Source organism: Elephas maximus, chromosome 5 (assembly GCF_024166365.1).
Source record: "Elephas maximus indicus isolate mEleMax1 chromosome 5, mEleMax1 primary haplotype, whole genome shotgun sequence".
NCBI classification, from domain to species: domain Eukaryota; kingdom Metazoa; phylum Chordata; class Mammalia; order Proboscidea; family Elephantidae; genus Elephas; species Elephas maximus.
The window spans coordinates 1,592,852-1,607,037 of NC_064823.1; positions in this window are offsets into that span (position 1 = coordinate 1,592,852).

The window sequence follows — 14,186 nt, forward strand, 5'->3', positions numbered from 1 at the left end:
TTCATGAGATTCGATGGGTTTTGGTGGGATTGGATGGACTTCGACGAGATTCGATGCCATAGGATGCGATTAGGTGCGATTTGGCTCGATCTAGCTTGGCTCATTTTCTGTGTCTCTATTTGGCTCATTCCAGCTCCATTGGGCTCCATTCAGCTCGAATCTGGTCGATTGGACTTGATTGGGCTCGGTTGGGCTCGATTGGGCTCGACTCAGCCCTAGATGTCCCTATTCGGTGCTATTCGGCTCTATTCAACTCTTTCCTAGTCTATTCATCTCGGTTTGACTGCATTTGACTCCATTCCACACCATTCTACGCTCTTCTATTCGACAGAACCCTATCCCGCCCTAGTCTTTCCTCATCTAGTCTCTTCTTTTCGATTCTGTTGTATTGGATTCTCGTTTTCTCTTTTCTCTATTCCATCCTATGCTACTCTACCACACCCTACACGAAACTAACCTATCCTGACTCATCCTCTTCTATTCTATTGGATTCTGTTTTCTCTGTTCTACCGTATGCTACCCTACCTCATGACACCCTACTGTACCATACCCTACTCCATAGGGGTACTCAAGAAGGGTACTAGTTTGGAAAAGGGACTACCTAAGGCAAGGGGACTAGTTCAGGCTACTAGTTAGGGCCACTGTACTAGTTAAGAGTACTAGTTCATGGACGGGTACTAGTTAAGGCTACTAGGAAGGCAAGGTACAAGTGAAGGCTACGACTTCAGGCAAGCGTATTAGTTTAGGCTACTAGTTGATGCAAGGGTACAAGTTCATACTACTCATTAAGGCCAGGGTACTAGTTAAGGCAACTGGTCAAGGCAAGGGTAGTAGTTCTGGGTAGCGATACGGCCAGGGTACTAGTTAAGACTACTAGTTAATGCCAGGGTACTAGTTGAGGCAAGGGTACTAGTGACGGCCAGGGTACTAGTTAAGGCTGGGCTACTCGTCCATGCAAGGCTACTACTTCAGGGTACTAGTTAAGGCTTGGCTACTTGTTAAGAGGACTAGTAAGGCAAGGGTAGACGTTAAGACTGTTCCCTAAGGCAAGGTGACTAGTTAAGGGTACTAGTTACCACAAGGCTTCTAGTTCAGAATACTAGTTAGGGCCACTGTACTAGTTCAGAGTACTAGTTAAGGCTACTAGTAAGGCAAGGAACGTGTTAAGGCCACTACTTCAGGCAAGAGTACTACTTAAGTCTACTAGTCGATGCAAGGGTACATGTTAATACTACTGGCTAAGTCCAGGTTGCTAGGTAAGGCAACTGGTTAAGGCAAGGGTAGTAGTTATGGGTACTGACAAGGCCAGGCTACCAGTTAAGACTACTAATTAATGCAAGGGTACTAGTTAAGGGTACTTGTTGAGGCCAGGGTAGCCATTAAGACTATTCCTTAAGGCAAGGCTCCTAGTTAAGGGTACTACTTAGGACAAGGCTACCAGTTCAGGATACTAGTTAGGGGCACTGTACTAGTTAAGAGTATGAGTAAAGGCACGGGTGCTAGTTAAGGCTGCTAGTTAAGGCAAGGTACAAATACAGGCCGCTGCTTAAGGGAAGAGTACTAGTTAAGGCTACTAGTTGATGCAAATATACAAGTGAATACTACTAGTTAAGGCCGGGGTACTAGTTAAGGCAACTGGTTACGGCAAGGGTAGTAGTTCTGGGCACTGATACGGCCAGGGTACTAGTTCAGACTACTAGTTAATGCGAGGGTACTAGTTAAGGGTACTAGTTAAGGCTACCAGTGAAGGCCAGGGTCTTAGTTAAGGCTACTGGAGAAGGCCAGGGTACTAGTGAAGGCAAGGCTACTAGTTAAGGGTACTAGTTTAGAGAAGGCTACTCGTTCAGGATACTAGTCAGGGGCACTGTACTAGTTCAGAGTACTAGCTAAGGCACGAGTACTAGTTCAGGCCACTACTTAAGGCAAGAGTACTAGTTAAGGCTACTATTGGATGCAAGTTTACAAGTTGATACTTCTAGTTAAGGCCGGGGTACTACTTAAGGCAACTGGTTAAGGCAAGGGTACTAGTTAAGGCAAGGCTACTAGTTAGGGGTAGTAGTTAAGGCTTGGCTACTAGTTAAGGGTACTAGTAAGGCAAGGGCAGACGTTAAGACGATTACTTAAAGCACTGCTACTAGTTCAGGGGACTAATTCAGACAAGGCTACTAGTTCAGGCTACTAGTTCAGGCTACTCGTTATGGCCGCTGTACTAGCTAAGAGTACTAGTTAAGGCACAGGTACTAGATAACGATACTAGTTAAGGCAAGGTACAAGTGAAGGCTACTACTGAAGGCAAGACGACTAGTTTAGGCGACCAGTGGATTCAAGGGTAGAAGTCAATACTACTAGTTAAGACCAGGGTACCAGTTAAGGCAGCTGGTTAAGGCCAGGGTAGGACTTATGGGGACTGAGAAGGCCAGGTACTAGTTAAGAGTACTAGCTCATGCTAGGGTGTTAGTTAAGGGTACTAGTTGAGGCAAGGCTACTAGTGAAGGCCAGGGTACTAGTTAAGGCTACTGGTGAAGGCCAGGGTACTAGTTAAGGCAGGGCTACTAGTTCAGGGTACTAGTAAGGCAAGGGTAGACATTAAGACTATTACTTAAGGCAAGGCTACTAGTTAAGGGTACTAGTTCAGACAAGGCTACTAGTTCAGGATACTAGTTAAGGCAAGGGGAGTAGTTCAGATTCAGAATTTAGGGTACTTGTCAAGGCAAGGGTACTCTCCAAGGCTAGTTGTCTAGCCTACTGATCTATACCACTAGTCTGACTAGTCCAGCTGTCTTGTCTAGGCTACTACTCTAGACTTCGCTTGTCTACTCTACTCTAGTCTGCTTTCGTCTACCCTAGTCTACCCTATCCAAAACCACCCTACCCTAACCTTTTCGAATCTATTCAATTGGATTCGAGTCAAAGCATTTCAATGTGATTGGACGCGATGATGCTTGAATCGGCTCATTCGGCACCATCAGCTCGATTCAGCTCGATTTGGCTTGAATCGCTTCGATTCAGCTTGTTTCAACTCAATTCGACTTGCTTCAGCCTTATTCGGCTCGATTCGACTCTTTTCTACTCTAGTTTTCTCTATGCAACTCCATTCGACTCGATTCTGCTCTATTCTGTTCTACTCTACCCTACTCTAATCTATTCTAATGGATTCGATTGGACGCTATTCGACGCGATTCATCACGTTTTGTTTCCTTTGGGCTCGATTCGGCTAGAATTGGCTCTATTCAGCTCTATTCTGCACTAGTTCACTCTATTCGACTCTACTCTTCTCTACTTTACTCTGCTCTGCTCTACCGTACTGTGCTATATTCTGTTCCTTCTATTATGTACTGTTCTATTCTGTTCTGTTCTACCCTCCCAGCCGCTCCCCTCCCCTTCTCTAATCTTTGATTCTGTTCGAGTCATCGCATTTTCACGCCATTCGACCCGATTAGGCTTGAATCAGATCAATTCGCTTCGAATCGGTTCGATTGGGCTCCATTTGGCTCCATTCAGCTCCAATGGCATCGATTCTGCTGGATTCTGCTCGATTAGGCCTTCTTTGGCCCTATTCGGCCCAACTATGCTCTATTCGACTCTTTTCTACTCTAGTCGTCTCTAGTCGGCTCCGTTCTAATCCATTCCACACCATTCTGCACTATTCTCCTCTATTCTCGTCTACCCTTCCCTACCCTAATCTATTCGAATGGATTCGATTTGACCCAATTCGAAGCGCTTCAACGCGATTCATCTTGTTTTGTCTCCATTCGCCTCAATTCGGCTATGCTCTGCACTATCTGACTCTTTTCTACTCTATTCTATTCTGCTGGATTCTTTCTGTTCTCTTCTGTTCTCTCCTATTCTGTTGGACTCTGTTCTATCCTACCCTACCCAACCCTACTGCACCCCACCCAAACCCACCCTACTTGAATCGATTTGATTCAATTCGATTCACTTCGACGCGATTGGACAGGATTCGACGGGATTCGACAAGGTCCGAAGGCATTTGACGGGATTCAAAGAGATTAGACGAGATTCCATACGATTCGACGTGATTCAGCAGAATTCTAGGAGATTGGACGCAGTTCGAAGTTATTGGACGTGATGGGGCGTGATTCGTCGTGATTCGACGACATTCGATGCAATCCGATGCGATACGAAGCGATTCGACCCGGTCCGACACAAAACGATGTGATTTGATGCGATTCGACGTGATTCGATGTGATTCGACGCTACTCAGTGACAGTCGGCGTGATTCTGCTTGATTCAGCTCGATGAGGTTCGAATCGGCTCTATATGGCTCCTCTACGTCTCTACTCGGCTCCATTCAGCTCTGTTTTCTCTATTCGTCTCTATTCGACTCTATTCGAGTCTATTCGACCCTACTCTTTTCTACTCTATTCTATTCCTTCTATTCTGTCCTAATCTCTTCTAGTCTACTCTACTCTATTCTAGTCCACCCTCCCCTCCCCTTCTCTAATCTAGACGTTTGGATTGGATTGGATGCACTGAACGGGATTCGACGTGATTCGGCTTGAATCAGCTCGATTCGATTCGATTTGGCTCTATTCGGCTCGTTTTGGCTTGAATTGCTTCGATTCTGCTCAATTCGGCCTTTTCGGCCCTATTCTGCTCTATTTGACTCTTCTCTACTCTTTTCGTCTCTATTTGACTCCATTCTACTCCATTCTATTTATTCCACACCATTCTACACTATTCTGCTCTACTCTATCCTACACCACTCTAATTTACTCGAATCCATTAGACGTGATTCCTCTCATTTCGACTCCATTCGGCTCTACTCAGCCGTATTCGAGTCTACCCTATTATACACTAGCCTACTCTATCGTACTCTAGTCTACTCTTCTCTATTTTCTTTATTCTTCCTATTCTACTCTATTCTACCCTACCCTATGCTACCCAACTCTACTCTACTCTAATCCATTGGATTGGCTTGGCTTCAACCCATTTGGACACGATTCGGCTCAGTTTGGCTCCATTTAGCTCTGTTCAAATCTATTCTACTCTACTCTGTTTCCCTCTACGCTACTCTAGCCTACTGTTTTCTGTATTCGTTCTGTATTGTTCTGTTCTCTTCTCTTCTGTTTTATTCTATGCTACTCTACTCTATTCCACCCTGCCATACCCGAACCTCCCCTACTCTAATCTGTTCAATTCGATTCCATGAATTTGGACACGATTCAGGTCGAATTGGTTCGATTCATGTCCATTCGGCTCCATTTGGCTCGAAGAGTGTCGATTCAGCTGGATTCGGCTCCATTCGGCTCCATTAGGCTCGATTTGCTGGATTTGGCTCAATTCTGCTCGATTCGGCCCTCTTCGGCCCTCTTCAGCACTATTCGGCTCTTTTCGACTCTTTTCGACTCCATTCGATTGCGTTGCACAGCATTCTACTCCACTCAACGCTATTTTACTCTACCCTACCCTAATTGACTGGAATTGGTTCGAGGGGATTCAACGCGATTTGCCTTGTTTCTTCTCCATTTGGCTCGATTCGACTCTATTCGACTCTGTTCTACTCTACACTATTCTGCTCTGCTCTAACCTTTTGGACTCGATTCTCTTGTATTCTTTTTATTCTCTTTTACTGTGTTCAATTCTATTCTACTCTATTTTAACCAACCCTACTCTAATCTATTCCACTGGATTCGATTCCACGCATTTCGATGCGATTCGGCTCCAATCGGCTCCGTTGCACTCCATTCATCCCTCTTGGGCTCCAATCGGTTCGATTCAGTTCTAATCGGCTCCGTTTCGCCCTGGTCAGCTCTATTCAGCTTGAACAGGCTCTGTTCAACTCTATATGGCTCTACGAGTCTACTCAACTCTATTATCTCTTTTCAACTCCATTCTACACCATTCTACTCCATCCGACTGTATTCTTCTCTAGTCTATTGTCTTGTACTCTACCCTTCTCTAGTCTATTCTAATCGATTCGATTGGATTGGACTCGAATGGATGGGATTCAATGCAATTCAACAGGCTTCGACGCGATCCAGCATGATTCCGCGGGATTCGGCGCCATTCATCTTGATTTCTATCACGTTGGGTCTTTTGGGCTCTATTTTGCTCTAGTCGGCAATATTCAACTCTATTCTTCTAGACTCTGCACTACTCGACCCTATTCTATTCTTTCAGTTCTCTTCGATCCTGTTCTGTTCTACTGCATTTGGTTCTATCCTACCCTACTCTAACTTAGCCTACTGTAATCTGTTCTATTCTATTCAACAGACTTGAACGGGATTCGGCCTGATTCAGGTCCTATCGGCTCGAATCAGCTCCTTTTTGTGCGAATTCAACTCGATTCGGTTTGACTTGGCCCTTTTCCTCTCTATTCGGCTCTTTTCGGCAGGATTTGACTCTATTTGACTCTAGTCTACTCGTCTCTATTCTTTCTGTTCTATTCTAATCTATTCTTTTCTACCCTACCCTACCCTCATCTTACCTGCCCTACACTAAACGATTGGATTGGATTCGACACGTTTCAACGCGATTCGACATGATTCTTCTCGATTCACCTCGAATTTGGTGGATTCGGCTGCATTCAGCTCTGTTTGGCTCTATTCAACTCTATTGGACTCTATTCTACTGTACTCGTCTCTACTTCATTCTATTCGATTCTTTCTCTTGGGTTCTGTTCCCTTCTAGTCTAACCCCTCCTACTCTACCCTCCTCTACTCTAATCGATTCGATTCGATTCAATGCCTTTCAAGGCGATTCCATGGGATTTAGGCTCGAATTGGCTTGATTTAGCTCGATTTGGCTTGAATCGGGTCAATTTGGCTCGATTCTGCTCGATTCAGCATCATTAGGCTCGATCCAAACTTATCCGGCCCTGTTCAGCTCTATTCAACTCTTTTCTACTCTATTCGTCTCTATTTGGCTCCATTCGACTCCATTCCACACCATTCTACTCTGTTCGACTCCATTCTACACTATTCTATTCTCTTCTCCCCCACCCTACTCTACTCTAATCTATTCGATTCATGGAGATTTGTCTCATTTCCTCTCCATTCGACTCGATTCAGCTCGAATTGGATCTATTCATCTCTATTCTGCACTACTCGACTCTGACTAGTCTACTCTACTCCACTCTACTCCATTCTACTCTTTGTATTCTCTTCTCTTCTACTCTATGCTTCTCTAGTCTATTCCTCTCTGCCCTACCCTATTGAATCCCAGCCTAACCTACACTACTCTAAGCTGTTCTATTGAATTCGATTGCATTCAATTCGACCCGATTTGACACAATTGGACGGGATTCGGTGAGATTTCATGAGATTCGATGGGTTTTGGTGGGATTGGATGGACTTCGACGAGATTCGATGCCATAGGATGCGATTAGGTGCGATTTGGCTCGATCTAGCTTGGCTCATTTTCTGTGTCTCTATTTGGCTCATTCCAGCTCCATTGGGCTCCATTCAGCTCGAATCTGGTCGATTGGACTTGATTGGGCTCGGTTGGGCTCGATTGGGCTCGACTCAGCCCTAGATGTCCCTATTCGGTGCTATTCGGCTCTATTCAACTCTTTCCTAGTCTATTCATCTCGGTTTGACTGCATTTGACTCCATTCCACACCATTCTACGCTCTTCTATTCGACAGAACCCTATCCCGCCCTAGTCTTTCCTCATCTAGTCTCTTCTTTTCGATTCTGTTGTATTGGATTCTCGTTTTCTCTTTTCTCTATTCCATCCTATGCTACTCTACCACACCCTACACGAAACTAACCTATCCTGACTCATCCTCTTCTATTCTATTGGATTCTGTTTTCTCTGTTCTACCGTATGCTACCCTACCTCATGACACCCTACTGTACCATACCCTACTCCATAGGGGTACTCAAGAAGGGTACTAGTTTGGAAAAGGGACTACCTAAGGCAAGGGGACTAGTTCAGGCTACTAGTTAGGGCCACTGTACTAGTTAAGAGTACTAGTTCATGGACGGGTACTAGTTAAGGCTACTAGGAAGGCAAGGTACAAGTGAAGGCTACGACTTCAGGCAAGCGTATTAGTTTAGGCTACTAGTTGATGCAAGGGTACAAGTTCATACTACTCATTAAGGCCAGGGTACTAGTTAAGGCAACTGGTCAAGGCAAGGGTAGTAGTTCTGGGTAGCGATACGGCCAGGGTACTAGTTAAGACTACTAGTTAATGCCAGGGTACTAGTTGAGGCAAGGGTACTAGTGACGGCCAGGGTACTAGTTAAGGCTGGGCTACTCGTCCATGCAAGGCTACTACTTCAGGGTACTAGTTAAGGCTTGGCTACTTGTTAAGAGGACTAGTAAGGCAAGGGTAGACGTTAAGACTGTTCCCTAAGGCAAGGTGACTAGTTAAGGGTACTAGTTACCACAAGGCTTCTAGTTCAGAATACTAGTTAGGGCCACTGTACTAGTTCAGAGTACTAGTTAAGGCTACTAGTAAGGCAAGGAACGTGTTAAGGCCACTACTTCAGGCAAGAGTACTACTTAAGTCTACTAGTCGATGCAAGGGTACATGTTAATACTACTGGCTAAGTCCAGGTTGCTAGGTAAGGCAACTGGTTAAGGCAAGGGTAGTAGTTATGGGTACTGACAAGGCCAGGCTACCAGTTAAGACTACTAATTAATGCAAGGGTACTAGTTAAGGGTACTTGTTGAGGCCAGGGTAGCCATTAAGACTATTCCTTAAGGCAAGGCTCCTAGTTAAGGGTACTACTTAGGACAAGGCTACCAGTTCAGGATACTAGTTAGGGGCACTGTACTAGTTAAGAGTATGAGTAAAGGCACGGGTGCTAGTTAAGGCTGCTAGTTAAGGCAAGGTACAAATACAGGCCGCTGCTTAAGGGAAGAGTACTAGTTAAGGCTACTAGTTGATGCAAATATACAAGTGAATACTACTAGTTAAGGCCGGGGTACTAGTTAAGGCAACTGGTTACGGCAAGGGTAGTAGTTCTGGGCACTGATACGGCCAGGGTACTAGTTCAGACTACTAGTTAATGCGAGGGTACTAGTTAAGGGTACTAGTTAAGGCTACCAGTGAAGGCCAGGGTCTTAGTTAAGGCTACTGGAGAAGGCCAGGGTACTAGTGAAGGCAAGGCTACTAGTTAAGGGTACTAGTTTAGAGAAGGCTACTCGTTCAGGATACTAGTCAGGGGCACTGTACTAGTTCAGAGTACTAGCTAAGGCACGAGTACTAGTTCAGGCCACTACTTAAGGCAAGAGTACTAGTTAAGGCTACTATTGGATGCAAGTTTACAAGTTGATACTTCTAGTTAAGGCCGGGGTACTACTTAAGGCAACTGGTTAAGGCAAGGGTACTAGTTAAGGCAAGGCTACTAGTTAGGGGTAGTAGTTAAGGCTTGGCTACTAGTTAAGGGTACTAGTAAGGCAAGGGCAGACGTTAAGACGATTACTTAAAGCACTGCTACTAGTTCAGGGGACTAATTCAGACAAGGCTACTAGTTCAGGCTACTAGTTCAGGCTACTCGTTATGGCCGCTGTACTAGCTAAGAGTACTAGTTAAGGCACAGGTACTAGATAACGATACTAGTTAAGGCAAGGTACAAGTGAAGGCTACTACTGAAGGCAAGACGACTAGTTTAGGCGACCAGTGGATTCAAGGGTAGAAGTCAATACTACTAGTTAAGACCAGGGTACCAGTTAAGGCAGCTGGTTAAGGCCAGGGTAGGACTTATGGGGACTGAGAAGGCCAGGTACTAGTTAAGAGTACTAGCTCATGCTAGGGTGTTAGTTAAGGGTACTAGTTGAGGCAAGGCTACTAGTGAAGGCCAGGGTACTAGTTAAGGCTACTGGTGAAGGCCAGGGTACTAGTTAAGGCAGGGCTACTAGTTCAGGGTACTAGTAAGGCAAGGGTAGACATTAAGACTATTACTTAAGGCAAGGCTACTAGTTAAGGGTACTAGTTCAGACAAGGCTACTAGTTCAGGATACTAGTTAAGGCAAGGGGAGTAGTTCAGATTCAGAATTTAGGGTACTTGTCAAGGCAAGGGTACTCTCCAAGGCTAGTTGTCTAGCCTACTGATCTATACCACTAGTCTGACTAGTCCAGCTGTCTTGTCTAGGCTACTACTCTAGACTTCGCTTGTCTACTCTACTCTAGTCTGCTTTCGTCTACCCTAGTCTACCCTATCCAAAACCACCCTACCCTAACCTTTTCGAATCTATTCAATTGGATTCGAGTCAAAGCATTTCAATGTGATTGGACGCGATGATGCTTGAATCGGCTCATTCGGCACCATCAGCTCGATTCAGCTCGATTTGGCTTGAATCGCTTCGATTCAGCTTGTTTCAACTCAATTCGACTTGCTTCAGCCTTATTCGGCTCGATTCGACTCTTTTCTACTCTAGTTTTCTCTATGCAACTCCATTCGACTCGATTCTGCTCTATTCTGTTCTACTCTACCCTACTCTAATCTATTCTAATGGATTCGATTGGACGCTATTCGACGCGATTCATCACGTTTTGTTTCCTTTGGGCTCGATTCGGCTAGAATTGGCTCTATTCAGCTCTATTCTGCACTAGTTCACTCTATTCGACTCTACTCTTCTCTACTTTACTCTGCTCTGCTCTACCGTACTGTGCTATATTCTGTTCCTTCTATTATGTACTGTTCTATTCTGTTCTGTTCTACCCTCCCAGCCGCTCCCCTCCCCTTCTCTAATCTTTGATTCTGTTCGAGTCATCGCATTTTCACGCCATTCGACCCGATTAGGCTTGAATCAGATCAATTCGCTTCGAATCGGTTCGATTGGGCTCCATTTGGCTCCATTCAGCTCCAATGGCATCGATTCTGCTGGATTCTGCTCGATTAGGCCTTCTTTGGCCCTATTCGGCCCAACTATGCTCTATTCGACTCTTTTCTACTCTAGTCGTCTCTAGTCGGCTCCGTTCTAATCCATTCCACACCATTCTGCACTATTCTCCTCTATTCTCGTCTACCCTTCCCTACCCTAATCTATTCGAATGGATTCGATTTGACCCAATTCGAAGCGCTTCAACGCGATTCATCTTGTTTTGTCTCCATTCGCCTCAATTCGGCTATGCTCTGCACTATCTGACTCTTTTCTACTCTATTCTATTCTGCTGGATTCTTTCTGTTCTCTTCTGTTCTCTCCTATTCTGTTGGACTCTGTTCTATCCTACCCTACCCAACCCTACTGCACCCCACCCAAACCCACCCTACTTGAATCGATTTGATTCAATTCGATTCACTTCGACGCGATTGGACAGGATTCGACGGGATTCGACAAGGTCCGAAGGCATTTGACGGGATTCAAAGAGATTAGACGAGATTCCATACGATTCGACGTGATTCAGCAGAATTCTAGGAGATTGGACGCAGTTCGAAGTTATTGGACGTGATGGGGCGTGATTCGTCGTGATTCGACGACATTCGATGCAATCCGATGCGATACGAAGCGATTCGACCCGGTCCGACACAAAACGATGTGATTTGATGCGATTCGACGTGATTCGATGTGATTCGACGCTACTCAGTGACAGTCGGCGTGATTCTGCTTGATTCAGCTCGATGAGGTTCGAATCGGCTCTATATGGCTCCTCTACGTCTCTACTCGGCTCCATTCAGCTCTGTTTTCTCTATTCGTCTCTATTCGACTCTATTCGAGTCTATTCGACCCTACTCTTTTCTACTCTATTCTATTCCTTCTATTCTGTCCTAATCTCTTCTAGTCTACTCTACTCTATTCTAGTCCACCCTCCCCTCCCCTTCTCTAATCTAGACGTTTGGATTGGATTGGATGCACTGAACGGGATTCGACGTGATTCGGCTTGAATCAGCTCGATTCGATTCGATTTGGCTCTATTCGGCTCGTTTTGGCTTGAATTGCTTCGATTCTGCTCAATTCGGCCTTTTCGGCCCTATTCTGCTCTATTTGACTCTTCTCTACTCTTTTCGTCTCTATTTGACTCCATTCTACTCCATTCTATTTATTCCACACCATTCTACACTATTCTGCTCTACTCTATCCTACACCACTCTAATTTACTCGAATCCATTAGACGTGATTCCTCTCATTTCGACTCCATTCGGCTCTACTCAGCCGTATTCGAGTCTACCCTATTATACACTAGCCTACTCTATCGTACTCTAGTCTACTCTTCTCTATTTTCTTTATTCTTCCTATTCTACTCTATTCTACCCTACCCTATGCTACCCAACTCTACTCTACTCTAATCCATTGGATTGGCTTGGCTTCAACCCATTTGGACACGATTCGGCTCAGTTTGGCTCCATTTAGCTCTGTTCAAATCTATTCTACTCTACTCTGTTTCCCTCTACGCTACTCTAGCCTACTGTTTTCTGTATTCGTTCTGTATTGTTCTGTTCTCTTCTCTTCTGTTTTATTCTATGCTACTCTACTCTATTCCACCCTGCCATACCCGAACCTCCCCTACTCTAATCTGTTCAATTCGATTCCATGAATTTGGACACGATTCAGGTCGAATTGGTTCGATTCATGTCCATTCGGCTCCATTTGGCTCGAAGAGTGTCGATTCAGCTGGATTCGGCTCCATTCGGCTCCATTAGGCTCGATTTGCTGGATTTGGCTCAATTCTGCTCGATTCGGCCCTCTTCGGCCCTCTTCAGCACTATTCGGCTCTTTTCGACTCTTTTCGACTCCATTCGATTGCGTTGCACAGCATTCTACTCCACTCAACGCTATTTTACTCTACCCTACCCTAATTGACTGGAATTGGTTCGAGGGGATTCAACGCGATTTGCCTTGTTTCTTCTCCATTTGGCTCGATTCGACTCTATTCGACTCTGTTCTACTCTACACTATTCTGCTCTGCTCTAACCTTTTGGACTCGATTCTCTTGTATTCTTTTTATTCTCTTTTACTGTGTTCAATTCTATTCTACTCTATTTTAACCAACCCTACTCTAATCTATTCCACTGGATTCGATTCCACGCATTTCGATGCGATTCGGCTCCAATCGGCTCCGTTGCACTCCATTCATCCCTCTTGGGCTCCAATCGGTTCGATTCAGTTCTAATCGGCTCCGTTTCGCCCTGGTCAGCTCTATTCAGCTTGAACAGGCTCTGTTCAACTCTATATGGCTCTACGAGTCTACTCAACTCTATTATCTCTTTTCAACTCCATTCTACACCATTCTACTCCATCCGACTGTATTCTTCTCTAGTCTATTGTCTTGTACTCTACCCTTCTCTAGTCTATTCTAATCGATTCGATTGGATTGGACTCGAATGGATGGGATTCAATGCAATTCAACAGGCTTCGACGTGATCCAGCATGATTCCGCGGGATTCGGCGCCATTCATCTTGATTTCTATCACGTTGGGTCTTTTGGGCTCTATTTTGCTCTAGTCGGCAATATTCAACTCTATTCTTCTAGACTCTGCACTACTCGACCCTATTCTATTCTTTCAGTTCTCTTCGATCCTGTTCTGTTCTACTGCATTTGGTTCTATCCTACCCTACTCTAACTTAGCCTACTGTAATCTGTTCTATTCTATTCAACAGACTTGAACGGGATTCGGCCTGATTCAGGTCCTATCGGCTCGAATCAGCTCCTTTTTGTGCGAATTCAACTCGATTCGGTTTGACTTGGCCCTTTTCCTCTCTATTCGGCTCTTTTCGGCAGGATTTGACTCTATTTGACTCTAGTCTACTCGTCTCTATTCTTTCTGTTCTATTCTAATCTATTCTTTTCTACCCTACCCTACCCTCATCTTACCTGCCCTACACTAAACGATTGGATTGGATTCGACACGTTTCAACGCGATTCGACATGATTCTTCTCGATTCACCTCGAATTTGGTGGATCGGCTGCATTCAGCTCTGTTTGGCCTCTATTCAACTCTATTGGACTCTATTCTACTGTACTCGTCTCTACTTCATTCTATTCGATTCTTTCTCTTGGGTTCTGTTCCCTTCTAGTCCTAACCCCTCCTACTCTACCCTCCTCTACTCTAATCGATTCGATTCGATTCAATGCCTTTCAAGGCGATTCCATGGGAGTTTAGGCTCGAATTGGCTTGATTTAGCTCGATTTGGCTTGAATCGGGTCCAATTTGGCTCGATTCCTGCTCGATTCAGCATCATAGGCTCGATCCAACTTATCCGGCCTGTTCAGCTCTATTCAACTCTTTTCTACTCTATTCGTCTCTATTTGGCTCCATTCGACTCCATTC